We start from the raw sequence: 7,660 nt of genomic DNA on the forward strand, positions 1-7,660 counted from the left end.
CGGGGGGTGGTTATTGGGTTCAGCGGTGGCCACCCACCCATACAGTCTCAATGCTGGTGGGGAAAGGTGCCCAGGGCTGCTGTTCTTGGACTGGAGGGTGGGGGAAATAGGAAAGCTGTGGCTCCAGTCCCTGGGCTGCTCCACAAAGCAGCTGGAGGCATGAGAGCCCACAGAACAGGAGGGTGGGGGAAGGCATACTGCATCCTGGGACACTTGGAGGACTTCAACTTGAGCAGCACATCTGTGGGGAGTGGCTGTACTGTAATGGGACGAGCTGTGTTGTGCGGATCAGAGATAATCCTGCCCTGGAGTGGCGTAACTTTAAGACACATAACGAGTGCTTGAAGCCATTTAAAGTGTTAATGTGTGGACAGTCCAGTGGTTAAGAGCTCCAGAAGCTGCCCAAAATTATTGGGTAACAAAGCCTTTATTCTCAATAGCAAAGAAACAGGCTATGTGTTCTAGTCAAAGAAGAGTTTGAGGAAATGAGGGGATTAAAGAGATTTTTGACTGCTTTCCTGGGTGCAATCGTGAGCTGCGTGAAAGCTGTTCACATGCGAGAATGAGACTCAGGAGTTCAAAGTTGTGGAGAAGAGAGAGAGACTTTCTGACCACCCCTTACAGCACAGATCATGCAATGAAACCATTTTGGCAGAACATCTTCTCTGCCATCTGTTTTCTTGTCTGAGGTAGCTGGGTTTCTTTAAATGATGCATCTATGGCTTGTCAGGTCTATTCTGATTAGTGCTACGCTGGGTGGTTACAGTTCTTCCTGCTGTTCCTCAGACCAGTTTATCTTAAATACCTTCTTTTTGCTTGTACTGGTAACACCTGGGCTTGCTGCTTTGCAGGAAATGCCCAAAACACGAGTCGTCCTCCCAGAGAGTTTATACTCCAAGGTGAACCCATAAATAGAGAGCGTGTGTGACTCTATGGGCATGTCCACACGTGCAGTCATGTGCGCTTGCAGCAGCTCAAATAAGAACGGCACAAATTTGTGCTGGGGATTTTTGCCACGGCACATGTGCCTGAACATGCACTTTGGTGTGGGGCAAGTCAGGCAACTTGTGGCAACCTGTGTTGAGATGCTGCAACAGGCACATGTGTGCTCATCTGGATGCACCCTGTGTGTCTGATTAGAGGGTCAGGACATACATTTCAGCTAGAAGAGACTAGTGAGGAATAATAATTAAAGCAGAAATCAGCTGTTCAAGGAAGGATATGATTTGGGGAAATATATTTTTTGTGGTAATAGTGCCCAGGAACCCTAGGCAAGGACAGTCCCCACTTTCCCTCAATGGTTATGTATTGTACAGACAAGAAGCAAAGACAGCCTTTCATCCTAGGTGCTGTGCCTGGAAACAACACAGAGGCTAAGCAGAGAAACAGAGCAGGGTGACTGGATAAGTGAGCTAATGCTACGTGCAAAAGGTAGCTGAAGTGGAAGTTTTGTTTGACTGCTTGTCTAACCAAGGCCAGCATCAACTGTGCAGATCTTGTATACTCCCATGTAGGGCCAGGTTAATGCCTAGGCAAGCTAGGCACATGCCTAGGGCCCTGAGCTGTGAGGGACCCTGGTCCTTCCCTCTGCAGTACTGGCACAAATGACCCCATCTGCCTCCCTTCCCTTCCCTTCCCTTCCCTTCCCTTCCCTTCCCTTCCCTTCCCCTCTCCTCTGCCACTTTACCTTTGCAGCGGCTGCTTCCTAGCAGTGGCTTCAAGTCCCACTCCCCACAGGTGGCAGTGCCAGGATAGGGAGGGGGATTTCGACTGACCTGGGGCCCACAAGTTTGTTTGCCTAGGGCCCGCTAAAGGGTTAATTTGGCCCTGCTCCCAGGCGTCTCTTGGTGGGTGGTTATCCGCATGTTAATGTATGGGTGGAGAGTGGATGCATCTGCCTGGGCTCTGGCCCATTTTTAGGGCTGCGTTGGCTTCAGCGGGGCCAAGCTTTCTCCTTGTCTTTGTTCAGTGGTTATTTATCAGTCACTGCATGGAAGTACTTTGGTTTCCAGGCCTTAGGATGGGTCACCTTATGAATTTAATATGGATTAAACAGCATCTGAATATGACTTGCCATTGAAGCTCACACCATTTCCTAGGCCCAGTTTATACCTTTGCTTGATCTTGCCTGAGTGAGGTTTAAGGAAAGACCTGTAAAAATCCTCCATAAGGGATATCTGAAGCAGGCACAAAATTCATTAGGCTTTGCTCCTTTTCAGAAAGTTTGCGGGTGGAGAAAGCCTTGATTTAGTATAAAGGCCCCTCCCTGTGTTATCTTGTTTCCTCTCCCAATCCTCACTTTCTCAATCTCTGCTATTTTTTGTGGGGAGATGAAGAAAATGCAGGGCCTGTCTACACATGCACTTTAATGCACATTAGCCTATTTTAATGTGCATTAAAGTTTCACTAAAAAAGCATGCTTTTTCCTTAATATGCATTAAAATAGGCTAATATGCATTAAGCGGCACTTAAAAATTGTGGGCATTTATACCTATGCTCAGGGAGGTGGGGGGAGGGGGAAGAGCACTTTAATTAGAGCGGCTGTAATTAAAGTGCCGGAAGCATCGTGTGTATTAGTGTTTCCACGCTGAGAAATGGCAATGGGGGTGCTTTAACTAAAGCTCGTTGAACAAGCTTTATTTAAAGCACCCCCACTGCCATTTTTCACCCCAGGAATGCTGATACACATGATGCTGGAGTCTGCTGGAGCACAGTAATTACCACACTCCAGCTGACTCGATTAATTGAATGTGCTCTGAGTCACTGTAATTACAGCGTGTCGGAGCAGCCTTGATGCATGTGTATAGGCACCTGCAGTGGCCTGAAAATTGCTTTAGTTTTTGCTTTTCTAGCAGCTGGATAGTTGTTGTCTTGCCCACTGGCTTTGGTGGTTGGGTGTGGGGAAAAGAGAGATTCCAGGTATATAATGCATCTGTATGGATGTGCTGAGCCAACGCGGATGCAGCATTGTCTTGGACCAGAGCCCTGGGCTGTAACCCACAAATTTCACAGCTCTATCCTTCCCCTGATCTTCTCATTCTCCCTCCAAACCAGCTGAGCTTATAAACCCCTGGGGGCTTGGCCAAGCCAAAGGGGGTAGAGCAGGGGTGGGCATAAAGGTAGATCCAGCCGGTTGCCCAGATCCCGGCTGCACGGCTCCCGACTGGTCTGCATGGAGACTCTGGGAGTGCTGGACCATGGCAGAGGGGCTGCAGAATCGGGGCTTTGCCCCAGCTCTGGCCCCACACCTTCATGACTCCTCACTTCCCAGGTCTCCATGGGGACTGGCTGGGAGCCACATTGGCAAGGCGGGGAGCTGTTCTGGGGCCAGGATTTTGGGGTGGTGACAGTGTGGGGCTGGGGCAGAGCCACAACTTGCTCCATGCACACCCCTGCCTACAGAACCTGTGCTCATCCTGGGGGTGTATGGGCAGTGCTGGCCCTGCACTGTCACCACCCCAAGATCCAGGAGTGTCTCCCTGGCCCTGACTGGCCATCTTGTTCCCATCCACTTCCTCATCCCCGCTGCCTCACCACGTGCCCTGCATGTGTAGGTCCAGCCCAGTTGTGGGTGCAGGGCAGACTGGCTGGGGTGCCTAGGCAGTGGGGTTGGATCCAGCAGTGGCTACCAGAAGGATCTGCCTCTGCAGGGGCTGCTGGGAAGTGTAGTATGTCACGGGTCCCTCCCAGCCCACAGATTGGACTTTGTCCACCCCTGGTATAGAGCACAGGCTCATCCTTCCCCATAAAAAGGCCCTGACATCAGAGGACTCGCACTGATGTATGACCCCACATGTGGAATGGGATCTACTGTGGAATCACAGTCATGGCTTGCCTGCTTTTCTAGGTCTTCATCTCCCAGGCTGGTATCCTGAGGCATTCTTCTTCCCTGGGTTCCTCGTGGAGGAGTTGCACATCATGCAATAATCTATCTTGCCCGTAGTGCCTCAATACCAAAAAGAAGCTGTGAAGGTAGAAAAGACTGTATGCCAGCTGAGTGGGGAACATGCCAAGCTCAATATATCAGCTATTCCTCAATACGAGGATATCCCCTGTGGTGGGGAGGGGTAACATCCCTAGCGGAGGCCTGTGTGTGACATCTTTTAACATGGGGAAGTCAGTGTGCAAGCGACAACCACACAAGCTTGACAGGAGGGAGCCCTGAACCCAGTGGCAAGGAGGTCCAAGACAACCGGAGACCTCCATCCTGCTGCAGCCCTCATCCACCTTCAGAGCCACAGAGAACCAGTAAGCCCTCAAATATGCCTCTTCTGCTGTTGGGGTCTTCAAAGGGTCAATGATGTATACATGTGTACTTACACATGTAAGGCATCACTATTTTGCTTGCAGGAAAGCTTGTATCCCATTTCACGGCAAGCAGAGGGAGATAAGTTTTAAGTGGCCGGACTCTTGATTTATGTGCCTCCAGTGTGTATTGATAGCATTAAAGGATGGGGCTTTTAAGTTTCAACAGAAAAAAAAAATCCTGTCTTTGAAATCTGTTATTTCTTTTGCCTGGTCCAACTGTAAAGTATGTATGGTAGTGTCTCTGAGCATAGGTTTGTTTTAGCAATATATATTGCACGTTGCTGGGATTTTCATTTAGAATGGAGCGCTGTCCTCTGCAGATGATGAACAACTCAGAACAACTCATATCTTCAGTGAAAATAACCTGTGTCAAAGCAGTAAGAAATTCTGCAGAACAGAGAGGAGACTTGCAGGATCTGGCTGGGAGAAACTGAAATAAATGAGAAGATTGGTGTGTTTCAAAAACCAACAAAAAAAAGCAGTTCTTCATGCAACACTTCCTGCCTAGCAGCAGCAGATGGGGAAAACACTCAGGGCACATCTATGTGACCTCGGGGGGTGTTGGAAAGGCCACTGTGCAAACCCCTGCCTTGTTGCTCCCATCCCTGTGCTCAACATGCCAGAAAATGTAATGTAGGCACCGTTAGAGTGAGACTGAAAACCCATGGCTGCCCTGAAGAGCACGGACATCTGAGAGCAGCACTGGGCACACTAAGAAGTGGCCATGTGTCATTTTTGGGATTCCACATGATTGGGATGCCAAAATCAGCACTGCCCCTGGCTGTGTTGACATGCTTCCACACTGCTGCCACCCCCGTGGATGCAGAAAGCTGTGAATCTGGTTTGCTGCAAGGGGTGCATCTTGCTCCAGGATCTAGATCGCCAGAGCCCAGTTCCAGGCTTCAAAAGGCTAATACTCTGGATTTTGTTTTGCAAAACAATCTATATGTGGATGTAGTCTGATCTGCAGAGACATGGGAGCAATGGGCCTAGCTCCTGTTAGAGTGAATGTACAGAATCAAGCCCTTTGTTCCAGTGAGATGAGTGACATGCTCCTCCTGCACAATTGTCATTCTGGCCAGAGCAAAATGTTATCTCGTGAATCACAAATGGATTAGCAGATAGAAAGGTCAGTTCTGCCAAGTAGTCTGAAATGTTTAGTACTATTCAAATACTATTGTGCTTCAAATGTTCAGTAACAAGAGATAGAGCATACACTGATAACATAGAGGCTTATATCTTGGAAAGAGGTAACTGTAGGATTTAGAGATTATAGCAGGCAAATGAATGACTATTATGCATCTGTGAGACCTAATTATGGATCACAACCACTTTGTGTTAGGAATTATACAAATATAGAACAAAAAGACGGTTCCAGATCAAAGAGTTTACTGTTTAAGATACTTGAACTAATTTTATATGAAGTAGCATGAGTACAAGAACTAGTTCTGGAAGCAATATTTGTTTGGTAATGTCTTTTATTGGATCCATTATATAGTTGGGAGAAATGTTTGACAAGCTTCTAGGCACAAAATGCCCTCTCTCAGGCTAGGAGAAGGAGAAGATACAGCATCAGCTAAATGCCAAGTAGACCAGTTCCCTTGGGCATTGCAGTACAAAAACACCAGAAGTAATCCTTTCACAGCAGCATGGGTGTAACAGGGGGCCTCCTCGGGGTTGGTCTGCCATTGGCCCACCCACCTGTTCCTGGGCTAACCGCCTGCCTCACTTGCCTGCCATGCCTTGTTGTCTCATAATTGGTTCTTATCAGGCAGGAGGCTGCCTATTCTTACCCTGATGCCAGGGGGCTCTATCTGCAGCTTCATTCCTTCCCTACAAGCCTTGCAGATGGGATCCAGGTGACACAAATACCCCCGGCCTACAGCCAGACCAAGCTTAGTCCTCTTTGTCAGGCCTCATACACGTACACGTTCATACCGCCCTCTCTCACTAGGGCCTGTCACGCTCCACCCCCTCTCACAGGGTCTCTTTCATGCATCAACAATTTATACTGCCTTGCTCCCTCTTGGAGTGGGCCCCTTCAGTCATAGGCTTTATCTAGCGCACACCTTGGGTGGCACACGTACTGTCTTTAGGGCCTCTCCCATGACCCTCACTGGGGTGGTGGCCAGCCAGTTACCCAACCGGGGCCAAGCTTGACCTGGCCCCTCCTGGGGCAACTCTGCACAAACTCTCTCACACGCACACTGGGCTCCTAGCCCTCTGGTTTCCCCCTCACTGGGGCTCCACCTCTCTACCCCTTCATTGAGGCCTACCCTTACTGGGGCTGTATATCTTCTACCCCCCTCACTCGGGCTACGCGGCTTCCTTCCCCAGTGGGCGCTCAGGTGGCTGTAGCCATGCCTGGCCCCAACCACTACCCACAGTGATGTGGGGGCTGGAGGTTATTGAGGTGCCCTGACCTGCCTTCCCCCAGGTTGGTAACTGGCCTGGTATTTTTCTGGGGGTTCCTGCACCATTGAGAGCCTCACCAGGCCACTCACTCCCGGCGGGGTGCAGCTTTAGGTCATGCCCAGGACCACAAGCATCCTGCTCCTACCTGCAGATGTTCTCATACAGCTGCTTAGCCAGGCGATGTTTCTGCCTGCCTACTAGCAGCGATTTTTCTCTTTTTATATAGGCAGCCTGTATCTCAAAATGACCACCATGATCAAGCGCCTGCTGGCTGTTTGGCTCAGCCCTTAAAGTGGCAGGTACCAACAGTGCCCTGCCACAATGGACACATCTCAGCAGGATAAATGTATTATTAAAATGTTGATAAAGTTAATACTGATAGGCAGGAAAATCCAGGGTTAGCATGACAAGATGTGTGCATGCAGAAGTGATGACATAACCTGGGTAGTGCCAGGTGGAGCGGAAGTGTCTGGCATACCCAAAGAGAACAACTTTGGCCAGTCTGTCAGTTGTAGACCTTCCAGTGGGAGGTAAAGCTCTTGCCAAACTCACACGTTATAGCTTATGGCACTAACCTATAACACCATTGTTACATGTTCCCAATAAAGACATACCATACCCGCTGCACGAATGCACTTTGACCAAGTCCTCTCCCCTCAAGAAGACCGACTCTTTATAGGTCATTTGAAAGATGCGTTGATGATCATCTTCGAATGCTACAATGAAAATAGATTTTTATTAGTCAAGTGACCCTTTTTCTGGCAGAGAAAAATAAAATTGGATCCAGTGTTTGGAAACTGCAGACACATTTTAAATGAGAAGCAAGGCACACATGTTTAACCCTGAGAACTGAGATATGGAATACCTCATTTGACAATGTGGTGGATTCTACATTGTTGGAAATTAAATCAACTTTGGGTTATTTCTTTCCAAAAAA

The 7,660-nt window shown here is 48.8% G+C and overlaps 1 long non-coding RNA gene across 1 annotated transcript in view; it reads left to right on the plus strand.

The window, feature by feature from the left end:
• The window catches only part of LOC102375063, a 24,091-nt gene extending 17,117 nt beyond the window's left edge, over positions 1-6,974 (plus strand). The window contains exon 3 of the long non-coding RNA XR_324145.1: positions 6,950-6,974. This is a non-coding gene — a long non-coding RNA (uncharacterized LOC102375063). The remainder of the gene's footprint in view (positions 1-6,949) is intronic.
• Positions 6,975-7,660: the final 686 nt, after the last annotated feature.

This window comes from Alligator sinensis, unplaced genomic scaffold, assembly GCF_000455745.1.
Source record: "Alligator sinensis unplaced genomic scaffold, ASM45574v1 scaffold209_1, whole genome shotgun sequence".
Lineage (NCBI taxonomy): Eukaryota > Metazoa > Chordata > Crocodylia > Alligatoridae > Alligator > Alligator sinensis.